Source organism: Pteropus medius, unplaced genomic scaffold, assembly GCF_902729225.1.
Source record: "Pteropus medius unplaced genomic scaffold, Ma_sr-lr_union100, whole genome shotgun sequence".
In the NCBI taxonomy this organism is placed as follows: Eukaryota; Metazoa; Chordata; class Mammalia; order Chiroptera; family Pteropodidae; genus Pteropus; species Pteropus medius.
In genome coordinates, this window is record NW_024354875.1 from 28,789,366 (window position 1) to 28,813,035 (window position 23,670).

Genomic DNA, 23,670 nt, shown 5'->3' on the forward strand with positions numbered 1-23,670 from the left:
ACAACACCAGTAGAATAAGAACGAGTGGCAAATAAATTTCTGTTGTATGAAGCCATTGGTATATTGGGGTTTATCTGTTGCGGGGTAACTATCCTAACAAATACTTTAGGAAAGACTTTTCAGAAAAAAAGGATACAGTGAAATGGCTCCTGAAATTCATTTGCAATGAAAAAACATGTCTGCTTTAGTGGGAAAATCATAAGCAAAAATCTAAGACTGAATTGAGCCTTAAAAGAATGAATGGAGGTTGAGGCTAGTCAACCAGCAAAGTTTGTGATTACTTCTGCTCTAACATATTTATTCATAATAATGAAAATTATCTACATAGCTAATGTATATTGAGCTGTTATCTTTCAGATATTGAACAAAGCACTTAGATTATATTATCTCATTTAAATTCCAAAGTCCCTCTAAGAATTAGATATCGTTATCCTCATTGTATACAGGTGAGGAAACTGAGGCACAGAGAGATAAGTAACTTTGTTAGATCATACATCTAATAAGAGGCAGACCAAGAATTTTAACTCAGTTTGGTCTGTCCCCAGATCTCCATTCTTAATGACTTCATTCTATTGCTTAGAAAGCAAAACACTTCAAATCATTCCTGCCATTAGCCATTTGATATAAGTGAAAATGTGTATAGATTGGTGGAGGTTTGGTAGTTGAGTTTCCAAAATGATTCAAACAATGCTTCTGTTAAACACATATTCAGTTGATCATTAAAACCAGCATTCATCTTATTGTACTACTATCATTCAGATAATGTTCAGAAGAAAACATAAAATGTATATTTCGGTTATGTTCATGTCATTGTATACTAGCCACTCTATTCCAGTGAATATAGACATAACACAGTAATGACTTAGTGGTTAATTTTCATTAGTTTCTCATTAAAAGTCAAGCAAAAACTGATACTTGTACATTTTCTGGTCTTTCCTTTTATTTTCTTCTTTTGGCGGATCTGAAATTGTGCTTCATGCAATTATCCTCTTCAGAAAATTACGATGTTCTTGCCCCAAGAGGTTAGAGCCTAACAAAGAGGATCTATGCTCTAGTGCCAAGACCAGCTTTTGGAAATTATCTTCCATCTATTGCTTTTAGATTCCAGGGTCTTGTGTTTAATTGCAGAAATAACAGGGTTTTTTGTTTTTGTTTTTTTTTTTTTCATGGACTAAAAGGACACTCATTAGTTACATTAAGTACTTGATTTAAATGCTGTGTTAAGATGTTTCCAAGTTACCACAACTTCTTGAGACTTTATATAACAGCCATGTGTTGTCCTGTTACATTTTTATATACTTGACTAGGGGATGTAACCCTGAGGTGCTATTAGAAGGGCTGAGATGACCGTGGCTTAGTGCTGGATTTATTCAGGGAGATTTGCAGTAAAGATTTAAAAACCACAGGGCCATGGCTTTATGAGGGCTGACCATCCCGAAGGCACTGGAAAGACAGTTAAATACAAAGTAAAATACATTGTCACCTATCTTTCTTATGCATGTTAACCGTAACTCTAATATAACTTTTTCAAGACTACTTAAGCCTAATAGAGATGTTATAAATGTATCGCATTGAGAATCTGACTTATCTTACCCCATGCAGCCACGTTTTGCAATGTCCTTTTTATAAATATTTATAATTAATGTCTCAGTTGAAAAGTGCTTGTTAATACTCAGAATTGCTTTTCTAAGAATGAAGTACTCAAGTCATGTACTTGAGTACTTCAAGTACTATATAGGTCTAACTTGTGAGTATAATTAAGAAAAAAACTGAATGCAGTGTATACACATAAAATCTCAATCAAAACATGGAAGGATACAAAAATAGAAGCCATTATTATTATGAATTTTTAAGGTTAACTGAAATAATGAGTTTTTTTATTCAAAGACATTCACATAAACTTAAGAATTCACATTTTGTGGGAAAAAAATCATCTGTAGAGGAATAGAATTGTTAATATTTTAAAAAGGATTGTAAGCCTGGAACATACATATCTAGACTATAAAATTTCTAATATTCTACTTTATGTAAGCTAGATTTTAAGAAAATTCTAAAATGTGAAACCAGATTTTCAGTTCGATTAAATGAATCCTAATAAGAATATTAGGTTTTTCTACTACTTTAAGAATTGATTTCCACTTTCTCTTTATAATCACATCTAAAAGCCCTTTCTGCTAGCAGCTAAAGGCAAATGGTCTTGACTGACTCTAGTATCTTACGTTTTATGGTATTACACTCATAAACACATGCTCTCAACTCCCTGGTTTATTTTAAAGCCTCAAAAATTCCTGATATAGTAAGGATATAAAATATTTAGTTTAGTATTTTTATTTAAGGACTTCAACACTGAGATGTTCAAGTCTATTGTATTTTTCCTCATGAAACTAAAGTGTTCCATGGAGCTCACTGGGTCTCTGTATAGTTGACAATGGCTTGCCTCCTTCACTTACTGGCTAAACAACATAGCCCACTACCCCAGCATTGCCAGGTCAACAGCCAGAATTGCTAGCAAAGTACTACAATATGCTTGTGATTTGGTGTTATAGACATTCAGAGAAGTGTATTTGAAATATCAATCCTATTATTAAATATTAGTCCACTGTTAAATAGACACCAAAAGTTACCGAATATAAACTGTGTGCGGCCAATCTTCACAACAATGTGACAGCAAAAAAAATTGCTAAAGGAAAATGCTATAGGTACAAAGATTAAGGCAAGCTTTCAGAACAGAGAATATTTTTTAAGGAACAAAAAAGCTTTAAAAACTAAATTTTTAGAAAGTAATTATCAAGCTGCATGGTAGCATAAAGTCTTATTGATCAGAATTTCTCTTTCTGTATGAACTTCACAGACTTGCATGACTTGGCATTAGTAAAAGCTAATGATGATTCATGCTATTAGCTCCAGCGGCCCCAGTCCCTAGGAACTTAGCTTTGACCTTTTATTAGCACTTTTCTCCCAAGCAAGTAGGAACTTTCTGCAGGCACACTTCTCAATCTCCTTAAATCATCTGGAGAATCAGTTAAAAGCATGACTGGGTTATGGGCTAGAATGCTAAAGGAAAATGAAGATTCAGTCTAAGGAGAGAACGCATCTGATGTGAAATCTGACTATCATCCTGGCAAATCTTGGAAAATAAAATTACACGTTAGGTTTTCAAATGCAGTAGAAATACTCATAATTACAAGAAGCATGTTAAATGTTATCAGTTGGTTTCAATTTTAGCAGCAGTTTTCTCCTTCTCCCCTACCCCAAAACCCCACGCAATATTTATACATTCATTTTTTTTTTTAATCAAACCTTTATTGACCTCTTAGCACTATGTTAGGCACTTAAATAGCATTCTATTGTGGTTACATGGAACTCATTATTTTTTGTTCAAATTATTTAGTGTCTTTTGCTTTAAGTGACCTCTGAAAGAAGTATTGATCAATGAAACCATGGAGAACCAACACGCAAAAAACACGAAAACGCTGTTCCTTCTTTCCTTACTCTTTCCACCTCTTACTGATCCTCTCACACTTGCATACCCCAAACCCCAAAGTACACAAAGTACACATGCACATGTTTCCTTTCCACTTTTCTGCTTTATGCTGGACCCGTGTAATATACAGATGCTCTGTAGTGATTGAGGCCGAAAGAAAATTCCTGATTATTAAAAGAGTTTGTGTTCTCTTATTCAAGAAAAGAACCTAATTCTAAATTGAAGATGGACTCTGTAGTTTAAGAAATATGTTTTCTTTAATTTTGGTAATGGGTTGATTTCTATAACATACACACAGAGGAGTTGCAAATCTTTGTAAATAATTTTGTTTAGATAATAACAATAAAGACTAAATAATTTAAGACTTTTTAAGACTTTATGTCAAAGATTTTTATACAGCTTTTTACATAAAACATGACTCCACCTCTATTTCAAAATACTGAACTTAAAATTACATAACTCTTTTCTAATATTATAGAAATATACCCACTTGAACCACCCTTTCTTCATTCTGTGTGGATCAAATTGTTTTTACCCTAATCACCCTACGATAACTCTCCTTTCAAAAGAAATCAAAGATATCACTCAATCCACCATCTTTTGTCAATACTTAGTCGAGAGCTGATATAATCCACCTTTGCTCTCCCCCTAAATACCCTACTATCTTAATTATATAAATGATCTTCTAGGCGTGTTGTTCTGTCTACACATGTCCTTGGATATCTTTTACATTCTCTTAGTTTCAGTAACTCCTACTCGATTGATAATCCTCAAATCTCAGGAGAAAATTATAATGTGCTGGGAAAGGTATAGGGCTAGAAGTCTCAACTTTTAATAAGTGACTTTATTTTGTTTACTTGTGTGGGGGGAGGGGGAGAACACTGATACTGGTATATAGTTTATTTTTAAAAAAAATATTAGTTATGATAAACTGAATAGGATCCAATTGCACTCTGGTGGTTTTCATTTTTGGGGGGAGGGTTTCTAGATTTGCTTCAATCTTTTAACATAAGAGACTTATACAGTAATATTTTAACATGAGCATAAGTAATACTCATTTTTATGGATGTTTTAGAGTTTTGAATATGAGAACAGTGGTTTTATGTCTTTGAAGTCATCTAATTAATTATATTATTTGGGGAAATAGCTTTATTCCAGATGCAATTGACATTCAATATTAAAACAAATAGGTTATCCTTTATTTAAATCATGGTGTCAGCCTTTAAACTTGCATATTTCAACTACGGGAAAAACATTCTTACTGGACAACATCAACAAAATAGTGTACCTGACAGTCAATTTATCATAAAATTATGATAAAAAAGAACCTCTTTGGAACTTCATATGTTCATATGTAGAAATAGGCATTCTGTATCCAAAATACACAGGGCTATTGCGGAATTAAACTAAATCACATTCAAGAGAGGGTAATATTACCATGAAATTCCAGTGTTCTACCTTTTTGGAAAGCTTTTTCTGCAAAAAGCCCATTGTAGCTTGCAGTTCCAATTATAAGTTAATCCTCACATCTAAGAAAGGCAGCTAAAGGTTTGATTTTGTTTTTAATCTCTATTTTGCAGATAAGGAATGCTGGGAAAGTTTAAGTGACTGACCTGCAATTATTCACCCGGTCATAACCAGAGCTGGAACTAGACGTATTTCTTTCCTCTTTATTCAGTGTTCTGCTAGATATAGCTTTTGACAGAACTGACTCTGAAGTATTCAGTTTATATTCTTGATAATATGGATGTTTTGCATCAATTAATACGAAATTATTTAACGTATTTTCAAGATTAGGCAAGTGGGTATTGATTTAAGCAGTGTCTAAGCAAATGTCTTCTTCCACTAATAAGCTGAGTGAGTTCTATCATTACAGGTGGTGGAAAGTGGACATATCTAAGCAGGCAAAATAAAAATTATTTAATTAAATATAATTACCCCATTAAATAGTCATATAATTAAATAACACAGGACTTTCTGCCCAATACATGAATTTCTGCCCATGAAATTCACAGCTGTGCAAAAAAACCTAACATCAGCATGCCATCTTTTCAATTGCTTGTAAAATTTTCTTTAATTTTCCATCTTCATTGATTTTCAATATTTCATGGTTTTTATTGTTAGCAGGTTGTCCATTGTGCAAGTTTGTTTTGCTCGGAGCTGCTTATGCATAGCAGTAGTCATATAAGACATTGCTGTTTTATCTGTATGCATGCTATCGATTTTCTTTAACTTTTTTTTTGCTTCTGTAAGATAGTCATTTGATCATCTTAATCAGTAAGGAATTTGGTACATAGGACCCACACATTTTCAGGATTAGCTGTTGCAAAATATCAGGTAACATGAAAAAATCTTACAAAATACTGGAGAATAGTACATTTAGCAGGGCACAGAGGAGAGGTTAGAAAAATTATGTGGCTATTTTTGTAGGCACATCTCTGAAAGTTTCTAAATAACTTACAACATTCTAAAGTTTGATAACATTTTCATATTTTACATGCTTTCTTTAGTCAAGGTTAGTCTTTTGATTGAGAGCATTCTAAACTAATCTTTTATCAGATATATTTCTAAATTGTCATTGCAATTGCATTTTCCAGTTTTAGAATTTAAGTTTTGATATTCCTACTTTTTGCAAATATCAACTCCCCTTTCCCCCATGAAGTTTGAATAAAACACTATTTTTTCTTTCCTTCCGAGATTTAAACTCCATTCCTCTATTGATAACCTCATGTAGTTACTGAAGGTGTTGATTTCAAGTTCCACAATAAAAAAATTAATATTAATAATTTTAAAAAACAAACAATAACCACAAAAAACTTTTCCAGATTAAAAATTCAAAGCGATGTGGTACATATCTGTTTTTAGCCTTAAAAAAAATAACTTATTATTTGTTTTAGCATGGTTGATTCCTGAAGAGTTGGTCAAGCTCCCAAACTAGATTGGTCAAATGACTGAAAGGGGAAGGGCACAGGATAATTGGGAAGAATGGTGGTGATGTGCATACATTTTCTCTAGTACTAAAAGATGGCAGTACACAAGTGTACCCTGACATGAAATTTTTCTTATAGTGTTCATAAAACTTAGGCAGGGTTTATTTGGAGTATCAACAGGATACATGTACTTATCTTAGAAGGTAAATGAAGAAAGGAGTGATCATTGCAAAAAGAAAAGGATCACTTAAAATATAATCAGAAACAGCAGCAGCATAGCAAACACATACTGAATTCCAACTCTGTGTCAACTATGCAGGTGACATATGCACTTGATTTTTGACCCCCACAATAACCTTGAAAGATAGATATGACTAGCCCTATCAAAGAAAGGTTAGTTGGGGAAAGACTCACACCTATTAAAGCCTTCATGTAGAACTTAGTTTACTTTTTAAATACAACGTGGGTTATAGACTTATTACAACTCCGGACCACTCAGACATATTGGCACTTGAAGGGACTTAAAACGCTTCACAAGGTAAGATCACTACAGTGTTGGGAAAAGAGTTTGCCACTTTTGTTTTCTTTCCCTTTCCTTGCTAAATAACATCACTCTTTGGTGTCTGAGTCACCGCCCCACTCCCCGAACAAGTAAAAAATCTATTATCATTCAAAAGTGATTCTCCAAAGGGGCGGGGGAAGCAAACCACCTTGGATGCCTGCTTAAGCTTTTTCTCAATTGTTTCTTGAGGTGTTTCGTTTTGTTGGGTAGGTGTGTGTATGTGTGTGAAAGTGGGGGAATTTATTTGGAGGGAAGGGAGAGAAGGTCTATTCTACCGATAACTTTAAGAACATTTCTCCATGTGCATCTTTCATAGCTCGGGAACACTTCTGTTACGATTACTATAAGGAGTGGTTCGGAAGCTCAGAAGTACCACTCACTCTTCAGCTGCAAAACCTGCCAAAGGGAGAAGGACGGGGGCGCTGTCTGGTGACTGTTCGCGTGATTCCTTCAAGGCGGCGCCCACCTCTAGGGATTCTCTCTCCAGCAACGCCGTTTGTTCTCGGGTCCCACGACCGCTACGCAGGGATGCCAAGAGGCCGAATCGCCGCGCGGAGGCTCTGGAGACAGAGTCACCCCGGGGCGCCCTTCTCCGCCAAGTCGCGGGCTCACGGCAGTGAGTAAACGCCCCAGGCCCACCTCGATGGGCCGGGCGGTCTCGCAGCACCTAAGGCTCCGGAACCAGGAGTCTTCCACCCTGCGCCCCTCCCGCGCCTCCCCCATCCCAAACCCCAGCAGCATCACCGCCTCTCCCGGAAACAAGCCTGCTGAGCAAAGGCGGAGGAAAACCTTGGGCCTTCCGCTCTGATTGGTTTCCCCCCGCCGCGCGGGGCGAGGCAGCGATTGGCTGCCGGGCGTTGTCAGTCGCCGAGGCCAGAGCCTTCGCCGGGGAAGCGCAGCGGGGCTCGGGTGCTCCGGTTGCCGCCGCGGCAGCTTGAGCTGGTGCAGCTGGGCGAGCTCGCGCGGGTGCCGCTGCCGCCGCTGCTGCCCACTCCATCGCGCCGCCAGCGCGGCCAGTCTCGCAGGCGGCCGCCGGGGAGGGGCGGCGGAGAGAACAGAGCACGAGGAGGCGGAGGCGGAGGCGGCGGAGAAGTGATGCTGGAGCCAGGCATCCGGGCAGCGGAGCATCAGCATCTCCGGGACCCCAGCTGCAGCGTCCCTGTGGCCCGCGAGCCAGCCGAGAGGCGGGAGACTACGCGCTCCGCGGGTAAGGTCCGGCCCCGCAGCTCCCGTGCAGCCCCCGGGACGACTGGTGTTACCTTTGGGGATTAAGACGCTCGTTGTGCCCGGAGCATCCTGAAAAGGGTGTTTGGGACCCGAACAGCGAGTCTGATGCCCGTGTCGGTGCCACTCCTGCTCGTGTGTTATCCCCTCTGCGCTGGCAGACTTTGATAGCGCGGGGATGGCATTGTGTGTGTAACATGCATGTGTGGGCGCGCGGTTTGGGGCACTTTGCAGGGAGCGCGGTGGGTTCCCTCTCGCGTGAGCCGACGTCTTTCAGGGATCCAGCTGGGATGGAGTGAGTAGGATGTTCTTGGCTCAGCGGAAGAGAGAGCGCACGCAACGCATGGGAAAGTCTTGTGGCTCGTTACGAGCAGGGCAGATTGAACTTTATTGCCTTAATGAAAACAGCTGTGGACCCAGCAGGCCAGGAACCGGCGCATTTACTGAGCCTCCCCAAAGTCTCACTTTGCGCTGGGGACTTCGGGAGGGAGGGTAGGGAAAGGGGAAGTAACAATTGGTCCACCTCGCTTAAGGAAGAAAGAGAAGGGGAGTGGAACTACGCTTGGAGAGTGGCGACCTTTTTGCGTCTGACGTCCCTTGTGGGAAGCTCACTGCACTTTTCAGGAGCGCGGATTTGGGGATGGAGAGAGTACATCGTAGAGGGGATGACGGAGGCTGCTCGTGGCTCGCGTGGGCTTGGGGCAGGAGTGTGGGTAACCGGACTGCGCGGCGGAAGCGGGGCTCGCGTGCGCGTCCAGGTGGAACCGCTTCCCAGTGGTGGGGATCCGGCCCGGCGCGCCCGGGGCAGCTGCGTACAGCCCCGCGGCTCCGCCCTCGGAGAAAGTTCCGGCCCGCGGGGGCTTGGCAACCAGACCTAGAGCACGTTGACCACCAAGTGTAGTCTGGTTTACGTTCCCAGCTTACTCTGGTGCCTACATTGTTTTTATTTTGTATTTTATTTTGTAAAGCCATTGGGAATTAACACCCGCGCTCGAACCTTTCCGCAGAAGGCTGATTTTGTGCGCTTGCTGCAAATGGGTGGTGTGGCAGGGCGCAATCGGAATCTCCGTGGCTCAGTGCAGTAGTTTCTCGATTCCTCCTCAGGACGAACAAAGTTACTCTCGGAGATTGTTTTGTATGTGGCCACTGTCTCGTAGAAGTCTCCGCTTGGGAAAGTTCTTGAAATATCGAGCCACTAAGGAACTGTCCCCACTCTCGTGCTGATGTAGATAGGTTGTGGTCCTTGACAGAGGCGATAGGATTGCAATGAGAAATGGAAGTGGACAGGAAAGCCTTCTGCTAGAATCTTTGGGAAAATAGAAATTGACTCAATACAGGGAGCACTTTCCATGTTATGTGGCTCCTTAATCTTTTTTCACTGGAGGAATCTTTTACCCCAAAACACAACGCAACAAAAATCAAACCCAAACCACAGAAACCACTTTGATTGGACTCATTTCTGATTTGGTAAAGCAGAAAAAGTGAAAGTAAGACACCTAATAGAAGTACTGTAGAAAAATCAGAAGGGAGCTGTCCAAAATGTCAGCATTTTCAGCCAATTTTTTTTTAACTGTAAAAGTTTCATTTTCTCACAATTTAGAAATGTAAATTATCCTGAATAACTTACTGGTAAACTAGCAGTGACGTTAGTTTTGTGTCCTAGGATAGCTGCACATTTTTTTCATCACTTAATTCATGAACTGTAAAATGGAATTTTTAGTTCTATTTTAATGGAACTCATATATTGGATTTGGGTTAGTAAAAAAAAAAAAAAAAGTAGAGATATTCTCCTTAGCACTCATCACATATATGGTTTACAAGTCTAGTTTTCTGATATAAGTAAAGTATAGCTTGTGATTGTTACACTTCCATACAAAATTTACCTGCTGCCCGGTGATTATTTTAATGTTGTAGTAGTTGTTGTAACTTTCAGGACTTTATTAAGATTATTAAACACATTAAACGGTTGAGTTTAGTTTTGTGTTTCACTTATGCAATGCTATGAGCCTGTAAAAACTATTTTCCCCTATAGGTTGATATGGGGGAAATAGGATTAAAATGTGTTATGCATTATTAATCAATAATTTAAAAATAAGCTTAAATTAAAAACAAGTTACCAGAAATAGCCAATAATAAAAGTAGAACTTATAAAGAAAATTTTAACTACTTGGCTCAAGAAGTGGTTTTTCACTTTACGATCAAGTAACATCTTGTCAATCCACTGCATTATGTATTGAGATAAGCCACAAGTCTTTAAACAGAAACAGAGCCTTTTTACTCATTTATAGATTTTTTTTTTAAACGGGGGACTTTTACTTTGGGATTTTTTTCTCCAGAAAATTAAATATATGTTCAAAACAACCAATACAAAATGTAATCCAATAGAAATGTGTCAGTGAGCATAAATATTAGAAGAATGCGGTAGGGTCTATGTTTGAATGAAAGCAGAAATGATGCAAATGGTGTTTTTTTGGGAGGAGGGGGCACAGGCTTAAGAGAGTAATAGATAGTGTTAGCCACTTAGTTTATGTAAGCAATTCAAGTTCTGCCAGTTCTGCAAATTCACTTCAGTTTTGCCTTGTTTGCTGCAGGGCTGCCCATAAGCTCAGACTCCCATGTTTTCTAGATGGATTTTAGTAAGTCAAGTAAATGTCAACTTGTCAAAATTCTAGACCACTAAATTTACTTTTTGACCTATACCAGATTTTAATTTCAATACTGCATAACTTCTGTAAAAAGATCACATATACTATAGATAGCAATGCAAGAAATAACATGATCTTATTAAATAAAACAGTCATGACTGGAATTTCTACAATGTTATGTAAGAGTGAGACTTATTTAATAATAATTTGTTTTCATTTAAATAATGCTGAAATTGTTTTTTTGTGTGTGTGTGCGTGCTTGTGTGCAAAAACTAAAATGTTTAGTTTAGAGGAATTAAAACCTTCAACCAGTTCAGTAAGTCAGAAACTCATTCTTATATTCTCTCTCTTGTTCTCTCTCACTCGAAAAGCTGTTAGAAGGAATGCAACCACCCTGCATTTAAAACAAATTTACCAACCTGTCCTGAATGATGATTGTACTTCATAAGGCAAAATTTTCAGCCTCTTAAGTAATCTACTAAATAATTATGGTTTATTCAAGTACAGTTTAACACATTGTATCACATTCCTACTATGTGCAAAACACTGATCTAGTTGCTTTAACTATATCAGAGAATAAATCAGACAAACCTCTGCCCTCATTAAGCCTATATTTAATTGGTGTGAAATAACTCAAACAAAAAAAAAATAAGTAAATAACTTATATAGACTATCTCTTACTAACCTGTTTTATATACCCACTGCCCCGCCCCACCCCCATCCCATGGCCTAGTCTCTTTCCATCTCATTTTCCTCTCTGATTAATACATACCCACCCAGAAACCAACACAGATATATTCAAATTAATCTAAGAATGGAAAGTAATCATGGTGATAATCTAATATATCGTTAGTCCTGAGGCTGCAGATCTGAACATCACTGCATATGATGAGGGTTAAAGGCACAGGAGGGATTCAAAGATGGTTAATCAATGAAGTGACAGATACCTGCTCTTTAATCTTTAAAATATATTTGTAATATTTTTCAGAAGAACCAAAGTGGAAAATATTTATCCTACAACATATTTGTTTCAAATTAATAACATTTTAAACATTTTTAATGACTATCCAAGATTAAATCTACATAATCTCATTTAAAGGGGATGAGTGAATTGGAGTAGTAAGAAAGAATCTGAAAGCATAATTTTAATGAGAAACATTCTGCTTCTTCCACGTTCAGAGTGACGTATTCACGTACTTTTGTAAAAGCTGATCAAAAACCCTAGGGTCTGAGGTAAAAGTTTCCCTTAAGTCTTCATGATATGATCTTCTAATAAGAAATGCCAAAATACTTCCAAATTTCAAAATAAGTTTTTCTTTAATTCAAAATCAATTTGGTTATTAAGTCAGTCCAATGACAGATAAAACCGTGCAATATTTTCCCAGGTTCTTTTCTCTTAATGCATAAAGCAGTGTGCAATGATGATTTCAGTTTCATTTTCTGTGCTTTCTATTTCATTATTTTCTATAGGGTCTTTAGCTTACATCTGAAAGGAATTGTTATTTATTTATTTTTTTTACCTTCGTATGAAGAATGGAACCTAGCTTGACTTTCAAAAATTGGTTTGTGAACTATATTTTCATATTTGAGGAAGTTGAAATTGTACTCCCAGGAAGCCATGCCACATAATAAATTAATGCCAACTTATCCGCAGGTTCTATTATAACAGGATATTAGTGCAGGGCACATGATGCTAAGTCATTTCTGGATTTCCATCGTTCAAGAAAAATTTTCAAGGTTGGTGCTATACAGTTCAGTTTTAGGAGATGGGGACAGAATAATGCCATCTCAATATTTTATTTATCTGTATTCAAGAATGCATGTACTAACCACTTAAGCCTATTAAAAAGATCTCCTGGTTTTTCTCCTTTCTATCCAAAATGCAAAACTTTAGGAAAACAACGTTTTAAAAAAGCAAGGAAACTGACCGTTACCATATCCAGCACACAAAGTGAACTCTTGCTGATTATGAAACTCTTAGATGAGAGCTAAGCAAGAATCGTATACTTGGAGCTGGAAAGAACCCAGGCCATTAGTCAACTTCCTCTTTGTATAAGGAAGAACTTTATTCCTGAAAGTTGATATTAATTATCCAAAGTCAATTGAAAGTAGACCTGGGTCTAGGAACACTGTTAACTGCCAAGTATATAAGTTAATCCCATGACAGTAACTACATTTTGTAAAACAGTAGTGTAAGAAGAAATAGTATATCTACCTATTTGTGTATGTACCTATTTTAATACCTGACATAATATTGTATCATATTAATATTATGTTGAAATCAAGAAAATGATAAACTGGGATGCATTTAGAAATGTAATCTAAGATTTATAGGGTTAGAGGTAAGTTTGCATGTAAAATGTTTGTACTTAATTCAGTCATTTTGTCTGTAGAATTTCTTTTAATTATTTACTAGTATCTCTAAAACAGGATTCTTTATTTCCAGAGGTCTGTAGGCTTCAAAGTGATTGCTAGGTGAGAGTCAAGACTCCAAGAAATACCAAATTTTCTGCAAGCTTTTTCAATTCTCAAATGTTCCAGAGTAAGAAAAATTTCTTTTAAAAAGCTTTAGAGCTAAAGCTCTCAGTTAGCTTAAAACAAAACCAAAAAAAAAAAAAAAAAAAAAATTGAGCAGAGAGAGGGAACCTTTGTGGATATGGAGAGGATTTTAAGAATTACTGTCTCTCTCTTACCGCTCAAGGAAACAACAACAACAACTTTTGCTAGTTTCCATCAGAAAACAACCCCACAGTGGTTGGAAGAGACATTTCATTGTCTTAAAACGTAAATTTGCAACCGAAGAGATGGTTTATAACTGATATATACAACACTTGGTTCTGAGTTGCTGCAGTTAGCATTTTGTTTGCTCTTTACTATGAAATGTTTTTATGACATATATAGATGATATCAGGGCTGAATCAATTATTCACTGAACAACAAAATTTGTAGGTGACTTCTCTAGGACCCTAGCACTCAAAGACAATTTCCAGAGGTAGAGGTTGATTGTATACAATTAGTTGTAAATTTAAATACTACTAGACAAAAAGAATTGCAATAAGGGTACACAGAAACACTATAGCTGCATGAATAGGACATATAAACCAATAGATTTCTCCATTCTGCATCTGTCTGTGCCAGTGCTGGTGAGTTTCCACGATAGCCCATCACTATTTTAGTTTCTTGTCTACAAAATGAGGATAACATCTCTGATTTCTAGAATTCCAATTTTTGAGGAGTTAGTTGAATTGAATATAAGTAATACATGTTGACTTCTCTGAGTGAACATATCTATCTAATTACAGGAGAGGTGTTATATTTTATAATAACAACTAACAATGGATTGATAAAGTTATTTTATTGATAATTTTGGCTTAATTTCCTTTATTCAAAGAGATAAATGATAATCTTCAGTTTCTAATCTTGCTGACCGAAATACAAAACAAGCTGATCCTGAAATTTCTTGAAGGCAGCTAAACATAGTCATTTTCCTACCATTGTTGGTTTCTTCTCTCTGTGTATGATTCTGTCTTTCTCTCTCCCTCTCCCTCTCGCTCGCTCTACACACACAAACACACACACACACACACATACATATATATATTACAACTTTCAATGTTATAAGGAGTTATTTCAATGCTGTCTGTAATCTCCTGACTTTTTGTCATAGTAAGCAAATAATTAAAGGACATTACTAACTCATATCTTTACTAACAGATGTTTACAATAAATGTGAAAAAGTAGAGAAATTTCCAAAATAGAAACACCAAATGTGTGTGTATGTATAGATGCACACATATACACATATAGATATACATATATAGAGACAATCCAAACAAATTCCAACAAATTGTTGTAAAATTATAAAGTTCATATGAAATAGTAAATAGTTTATAAGAGCAAATTTTTAGAAGTAAAGCATTGAGAGGAATTTGTACTGTCAACCATTTAAAGACATTAAAAATGGCAGTAATTAATACAGTATATTAACATGCAAACAAGCAGAAGTAAAAGCTCAGACACAAACTCTAAGATATGTGAAAATGAAGCATAAAATATACAATAATGAAAAATCTGTGGAAAAAAATAATTATATATATGAATAGTGTTGGGAAAATCGAGTAATTATTTTTGAAAAAGATACACTCCATGTCTCACATTGCATTCCAAAATAAATTTCAGATAAAGCAAAAGAGTTGATATAAAAAATTCTAAAGTTAGAAGAAAATAGAGACTATACAAAACAAAGGGGAAAATAGAAAGGTTTGACCTTATAAAAATTAACAATTTAATTTTACCTCGGATATGTCATAAGTAAATCAAAGAAGTATTTTCAACACAAATTACTAATAATAGTTTAATATTCACTCTTACAAAAACCTTTCAATGTTTTCTTCTGTTATAGGACTCATCTCAAAATATTGCGATTCCCCAGTTTATATGCATCACCCACTAGACTAAAAACTTCTTGGAGAAATTCATATTCATCATTTTATCTTTAGTTCCTTCAGCATAATTGGGATGCAATAGGCATTATTAGTAGCTAATAAAAAATTATTAGTATATCACCAGAAAAAAAGATGAAGAAATAAATTGGTAACCTATGAAAACCAGAAATATATAAAGCCAATAAGCATCTAAAATTTTTAGTGATAAAAAGTAAAGGAAAGAAATTTTAAAAAATGATAGCACTTTTGAGTTTATCAAAATAGCAAAGATTACATGTGAAGGTTGATTCATTTATGAAAGTTGATGGACATGATAAAGATCAGGTGAACTACAGATTCTCCTAAACTGGTAAAGCTTTTCATTGTCGTTCACAGAATTCTGTTACATGTTACAGTAATTAATTCTGAGTAATTTAGAGAATAAGATCCACAGCAAAAGGAAAGTATTTGTAGCTTACAGAATCTAAAGAAAAGGAAACAATAACTACAGAGCCATGGAAGAAACTGATGAAATCTTTGCTAGTTACCATCACTAGGATGAAGCAGCATCAGTCCTTTTCTGTCCATGTGCCAATTTGTTCTAGACCCAAATTTCCAGAATGAGAAGTATGACTGACAGGTGACATGTCTATGCTTTAGTCAGTGGATCACTGGGTACCTTCCTTGCCACTCCTACTAAGACCATATTCAAAGAGAAACCAAGGAACTTTTCCCAGGAGAAGGGAAAATGGAGCTGGATAGGTAAAAACAAGATACCCACTGTGTGTATCAAAAGCCTTAAAAATATTCCCCTGGTTTCAGTAATACCACTGCTAGAAATTAATTCCATGTAATTAATCAGAAATGCACACAGTTTTATTAAAATGTCATTTGTAGTAGTTTGATAGTAAATAATCTACTTGGCCAATAATAGAGGAATAATTACATTATGATTACCATTATATGGTAATGGTAAATAATATAATGATTTAATAAATCATATTGTTAAATCATTATATAATAAATAATATAATGATTACCATTATATTAATGGTAAATAATATAATGGCAATCATATAATGGTAATGGTAAATAATTACCATTATGATACCATAAAAACCATGATTTTGAGAGGTTGGTAATAACACTGAAAAATGCTGATGAAATAATAGTGAATAAAGCAAAATACAAGATTAATATGAAGCAGGAACTACATTCACATACAAAAGGCTAAGATAAAATATTAACATTTTGGGGGCTATTATGGGGATTTTATTTTTAAGTATAAAATATTTTTTGCTAAGAACAGACATTACTATTATATAAAAACCTATATTAAATCAACAAAAGAATAGAGAAATGATAGTGCCTTTGGGTTCTGGACAACTATATCGGAAGCAAAGCATTGGATTGATATACAAATTTTGGAAGGAAAGGAGATAATTGTACAATATTCCTTTTTCCACAGTAAGTTACTATGTGTTAAGCAAAATTTGGCTAGTTTCCTACTTGGAATACTTTTTAGGAGTAATTTTGAACTTTGTTTTTCAAATCTTTATCTCAATGTAATAGACTTTAAAATGTATTTTCATTTTATAGTTCAAATAAAGGTTTATCATTGGCATAGCCGGTTAAAAAAGAATAAAAATAATTACATATATTGATATGTGTGTGTATCTCATCAGTTACCTTACTAATTCTCATTAGCTCAAGCTGAAATTGAGACAATATGAACTATTATATCATGAGGTAAACTATAGTATGGCCAAGTTATTTATGAAACACAAGTAAATATTCTGTTAAATTTGACTGTTAAATATTTTCTCTTAAATAAAGCAGAAAACCATGTTTCCTTATATAAATCAGAAAGCAAATATAGCTGAATGTTTTGAATATTGTTTTACCTTTTGGTTCATACTTACAGCTCAGAAATTATAACTGCCAAAAAACAGAAAGGTCTGCATATAGAAATGGATAGAATTTTCCTAAAAGCACAAATGCATTCATACTGTAAGACATTTTTACATTTCAGTTTATTCCTCCATATTGGCGGAGCTCTGTACAGGATGATTTTGATAATCTCATGAATTTTACTTAAATAATGCAATTATTGGAAAAGAACAAAAGAGGAAAAAGAAAATTGGTTGATCATTGATTCCCTCTAATGTTCATTGCCTTCTTGTAGCTCATGGAATTGTGCAATCTGACAGTCAAAGCACTAAATTTTTAAACTTTTTTTTCTCTTTTTCTTCAGTTTTTAGACAAATAATAACATTTTATGTACATGTTTTTCTTACTGCCTATTAAACTTGGAGGACTGTCAAAATTGATACATTCAGACTATCCTCATTCATTTTTAAAACTCTGTGTATTACATTTGTTGAAAGTACCATAATTTATTTGACAGTTCCCTTCTGATGAACAATTATATTTTTTCAACTCTCTTGGCTAACATAACCAATGCTGTCATGAATATTCGTGTACACATTATTTCATGTGTGAAGAATCTGTAGGACCTAGAATTAGAGTTGCTGGATTACTTTGGAAGTGTATGTGTATTTATTTTCACATTTGAAGATCTTTCTTTCTTTGTCCTCAGTTGTATGACTAATAGCACTGAGTTAGACTGGACCAAAGACTTGAATTCATGACATTTCTCTAGAGACTCTTGCCCAGGTTTACACTTATCAGCATGCTGTGTGTGTCCGCAATTTATTCGGAACTCATTTGCTGATCTTCCATCATCTACTTAACCATCTTGACCACAGAGATAGCCACTGGAATAGGGAGCTTTTGTCAGATTGTTGCTTACTTTCAGCTATTCTCCTTTCTCATCCTCTGGTCTACTTGACTAAAAAATCATATGAACAACATAAAACTTGTTATTTATCTACTAAATGACAATATTAAAAATAATTGTGTCCCCATTAGCAAGGATGCAGTAAATCTGGTGCTTTTGAAACCTATTTGTCTCAATTAAAATTGGCACAGCCCTTTGGAAAAGCAATTTGGCAATATATGGGGGGAAAAAACTATAAAAGTATTCATACTATCTGATCCATTAATATTCCTCCTGAGAATCTATCCTAAAGAAACAGTATAAAATATGAGAAAGGTCATATGTTTAAAGATGTTGATGGATGTATTATGTGTAATAAAAAATCAGAAGCAACTCAAATGGCCAATAATACTCATTGGCATGTACATTTGAGGATAATATGCAACCATTAAAAGTAAATATGAAGATGATAATGAAATAAAAATACATAAGTTATAATGTCTCTTGAGGGAAAATATGATACTAAATTATATACAAGTCCTACTATAGCTAGATAAAACCTAAACACATGAACACTGAAATTATAAATGTATTATTAAATGGCGAGAAAATAGGTGATTTCTTTTCTATCTTTTTTCTCTCCAGTTTTCAAGACTATTTTGACATTTCAAACTTTAAAAATGAAAAGAAATCAATTTTCTTTTTCATCTTTAATATTTTGCATTAAATATATGGAATAGATTTTGATGGTTCTAACTTCTTTGCCACTAATCAGTGTTGTGAGATTTTTCATCTTTTTCGTACAGTTGAGTTCATCCTAGAGTTTGCACTGCAATGCATATAGTCTTCAAAAGTGCTCTATCTCTTCTATATCAACACATTTTAATTACTGAACTTTCTTTTAATTTTATTCCTCATGATAGATATTCTTTCTTTTTTCTAAAAACAAAAATTCTAATGTTTTGAACCATCCTGAACTTGCCTCTTGCCTGTTTCTCATACTTAGTCCCCTACTATTGTCCCATTTGCTTGCTATGCTTTTATCGTACTGATTTTCTCTAGCTCAAAAATACTAAGCTCAATCAGCCTGCTTCCTAATTCTTTATGAAATTTTACGTATTTCATTAAAACATACTCTGTGAAAGCTAATAACATGACCAAATATCATACATATAAATATACTTACTCCATGGAAGATGTTGACACTAGATAAGATTGCCCATAGTAATTGTTTATCTTTAAGAAAAAATAACTAAGTATAATGAGCGAAATACCCTTATTCGTTACCTTGAAGAAGGAGGAAACAATGGGAGGTATGTATTTTTCCCAACTAACTCTTTGGAAAATGAATGCAGTGGCATTATCTGTCTTTATTAAAATGCATATTTCATATCATAGACTATCTTGTTATCATTGCCTAGTTGATTATCACATTATCTTAAAAGTGTTAAGCTCAAGTTAATTTCAAAGAGACTGCAATGAGAAGAGTGTCATCTCATGTTTAAAGTACTTCGTTTTACAGTTCTCTCTTCTTATCTTTCCTGTCAAGTGAACTGATTTTGAATTTCTCTGTAAGAAAGATGTTATTTTCTGAGACAGTACACCGGTGATTAGATAGAGTCCTTCTGAAGTCACCATGGAGGTAGTGATATAGCTGTTTAAGGGACTTGTTTTGGACAATGCTCTGTTCATGGTCTGCCAGAACATATTTTAAAGAATCTGTCTGTTTTGTTCATGTAGTGCTAAAACTCCTCTTTCTCTCTCCACTGTATGCTTTAGGTATATTACTGTCAAAATCATGCCTTCCCTTATCTTCTCCTATTCGAACTCAGAGATTTCACTCAGCTATTCCAGAGTTCCCAAGAACACCAACTGATAGTTGAAAACTTTGTGAGTATCTTCATTAAAAAGATCTTCAACAGCCTCTCATGCTCTAAAAATATATTCATTTAAAATTGCATTTGTAGTTAGATGTTTAGTTCATGATTAGGAATAGGTTTCACATAACAAAATTTGAAAATGTAGTTAAAATATCATTTTAGTAAATGGGACAAGTGTTTCTATCTCATTAAGATTTTTATTGAGAATAATAATAATGACAGTAAATTTTGGAGTGTTACTACGTTAGATATAGAACAGCTAATCGTTTTATGAGACTTATATGATTTAATACTTAGTAAAACCTTGTGAAGGAGGTGTTGATATCTCCATTTTATAGACATCGAAACTGAGAACAGAATATAGGTTAGGTAACATTTCCAAAGCTAAAAATGAGTGTTTCATAGAGCCAAGTCTCTGTTTGGGGGTGTGGATGAGAGTCAGGAGTTGAGTACATTTATTAAATTTCTATAATCCATTTCCTGTTTAGAAAAAAAAGTGCAGCTTGCTGTCGGCGTTAATTTAATTTTACATAAACACACTCTTTGAGTCTGAAGCAAATCTCATTTTCAGTGTGAAAATAAAATATAAAAACTTTTCTTGGAATTATTTCTAAACAGAACTTGTCTCTAATCCTAATGTAACAGAAGTGTATATGATGATCAGTATTTAATAGTTTTTTGTATGTGGTAAATGTCAAAGCATGGAACAATACAAAGCAGAACATCACATTCGGCACGTAATTATCGCTTTTTCTCTCCAGATCTTCTTGCCATTGTTTGTTTCCAAAGACCATCAATATTGTAGAGCGGTGCAATAATAATTATAAAAGTGAGATATATTGTGGCAAACTTTGGAGATAAGGTTAGGACTGTAATCTGCGAGTTATCTTGTAGTAAATGCTATAGCCACAAGTGCCACCAGCGAATATTCTTGCTGCAAACCAGAAATGGGTTAAGGCTCACTTTAAAGTGATAGTTTGTTTTCCTTTTTTAGTTGGGGATGGGAAAATGACATCCTTACTTGATTTTCCCCTGTAACTCGAATAGAATGTGAGAACTGTCTTATGCCATCAGTGGCATGACAAATATTTATAATGGCTGCTCTTTTTCATCTACATAAAATCCTGAAAAAATAACCAAAAATATCTAAAGCAGTGATTTCAGTTTTCAGAAACTCAATGATTAACTCCCGTTTGAGCTGAAAACTTCAACCTGAAGCTTCGTTTCCTGAATATTTTAAAGCCATATTCGTTGCCATATTTATATCTACACCTTTACCAGTTGCAAGTGATTTACCCAGGAGGATCTGGCTTAACATCCAAGAAACTATGAATTACAATTGTGGAATTTGTTTTTTTTTTTTTTTTTTTACGAAATCTATTAAAACTGTATTTCAAGAAATTGACTTCTGATAGTTTAAGATTGAAGAAGACTATAAAATGTAACATGGGCTATATTTGGCTCTACATGCTCCAGAGCAGAAAGGTTAGTTTGGGCATTAATCATTATTACTGTTTTCCTTTCCTCACATTTCCTTTGCTTCTTTTAAGTTACTTTTTACACATCCAGTGTTCACTCAAAACTAATGTACTCTAAACTCCCAGATAAATAGCAAGATTTCAGAATATCTGAGAATAATGAAATAGACAATCACGAACATAGGAAAGATGAAAGCTTACAGTTTATGTACCTTAAAGTTAGATACCCGCTTCTTTTGTATTACTTGATATTCACAAAACTTTTTTTGTTTGGCAGACTTACTCTATGTTTCGCACACGATTATATGATCTAGTAGGCTTCCACAGCTGCATTTACCTACTCCTTAAAAATTACTTAGTCTGTTTCCTAATCTCAGTCATCTAATGATTTAGAAAATATTTAGCATTTATAGTCTCTTATGCCTGTCAAATCCAAGAGCACAATTCATTAACAATGAGGGACGAAATGATAAAAATAATTTGTAACAAATTTCAGTTCATAATTTTGAAAAATTTAATTAGGAAAATACATATTTTGCAAAGTTAATATGTTTTTATTTTAATTTTTCAAAGTTACTCCACAATTAGAAAAAGTATTTAGAAACTTTTTATACGTTTTATTCAAATTTTGTTTTTTAGCAGATGATGTCCAAAACAGGCAAAAGCTATAACTCAGCTAAACTAATAATGAACAAGATAAATGAATTTTCAGATATTGTACATGTGCAGTACATATTACTTTTAATAGAAATGTCATGTACATACCACAAAAACAACGGACAAGAATATATGAAAGATTATCCGAGTACACATCAGAAACAAATTTAGCAATGTATAATATTGTTTATGATTTATTTTTTCAATGGAATACATTATTTTTACTGAGCAACTTATATGTGCATTGGTGAGCCATTATCTTCCTTGTATAGTGCTTATTTGTCCTTTTCAGTAAGGGGCTAGTTTAAAAGGAAACAATTCAAAAATATTTTGCCATAATTTGTTTAGTGTCTATGATGTACCTGGTATTGGGGACTGGGAATACAGCAGTGAGTAAAATAAAGCCCCTCATGGAACTTTAATAGGAGTGAGTGTGAAAAGAGAGAGAGGAGAATGGGCAATAGGAAAGGGAAAAGGGGTGGAGGGAATGGGGGAGGGGGAGAGAAGAAACAAACAGATAAACAGTATAACATAACATATTAGGTAGTGTGAGTGCCATGAATGAAAACAAGGCAGAGGAAGGGCATAAAGACTGGTGGAAGAAGAGTTACAGTATGTTTTAAGTAGGGTGGTTAAACAAGGTTTTTTAGAAGATGTGATATTTGAGTAGAGACCCGAATTGAATAAAGGAGCACACCATGTGACTATCTGAGGAAGAATCATCCAGTCAGAGGTGCTGCAGAAGGAACAAACCCGGTGTGTCAGAGACACTTCAAGCAACCTAGTGCTACTGAAAGGAATGAGTGAGGAATAGTGGTAGGAGATGAGGTTAGAGAGGTAGCCAGGGTCCTCCAATGAGCCCTTTGTAGTCTGTAGAAAGGATTATAGAGTTTGAAGAATCAAAGGTTGAATGGTTTTGGTTGGGAAGGTGGGGTGATGTGTTTTCTGGCTGCCATGTGTAGAATTGACAGTAGGAATAAAAACCTGCTAGGAAATGAGTTAGAGGCTATTTCTGAGAATCATGAGAGGAAGCAGTGGCCTCAAGGCATGGAATACAACTCCTCAGCTGTGTTCAAGCACTTCTGGAAATGACTTATTTTGTTTGCTCATGTCTCACTTTTGATTCTACATGTAATATAAGGATAATGGAAGAAACCAAGATCCTGTGGACCTATTTGGGAGCAGTATTGTACACTTATCATGTACGTGTATTTTATTTTTCCTAAGGCAACTTATCAATAATAAAAACACTAAAAGATTTGACCACATGAAAATTAAATATGTTCATTAGCATTTCCATCTTCTCCTTAGGTTTAATTCTTACTACACAATTATCATTTTATATGCTTTCTTCTCCTCATTTGGTTATTGCTCATTTAGAGGAGAGATACTCTAGAGTTAGACACAGAATTTTATTGTGTACATAGATTAAAAAAATTAATCAGTTCAGACTGAGTTGCAAGAGACAGAAACCCAATTCAGAATAGCTTAGGAGAATTGATTGGCTTGCATAATTGAGCAATCCAGGGGATAAATTTAGGTATATCGGGATCAGAGGTTTCCACCAATGATAGGGGGGTATTCTCTAACCCTACATCTTTGTATGC

General features: G+C 35.1%; 1 protein-coding gene across 1 annotated transcript in view; it reads left to right on the top strand.

The window, feature by feature from the left end:
- Positions 1 to 7,955: 7,955 nt before the first annotated feature.
- B3GALT1 (beta-1,3-galactosyltransferase 1) overlaps positions 7,956 to 23,670 on the top strand; it is a 469,290-nt gene continuing 453,575 nt past the window's right edge. The window contains 1 exon segment of the mRNA XM_039855447.1: positions 7,956 to 8,183. The gene's annotated coding sequence lies outside the window, so the exon portion shown is untranslated.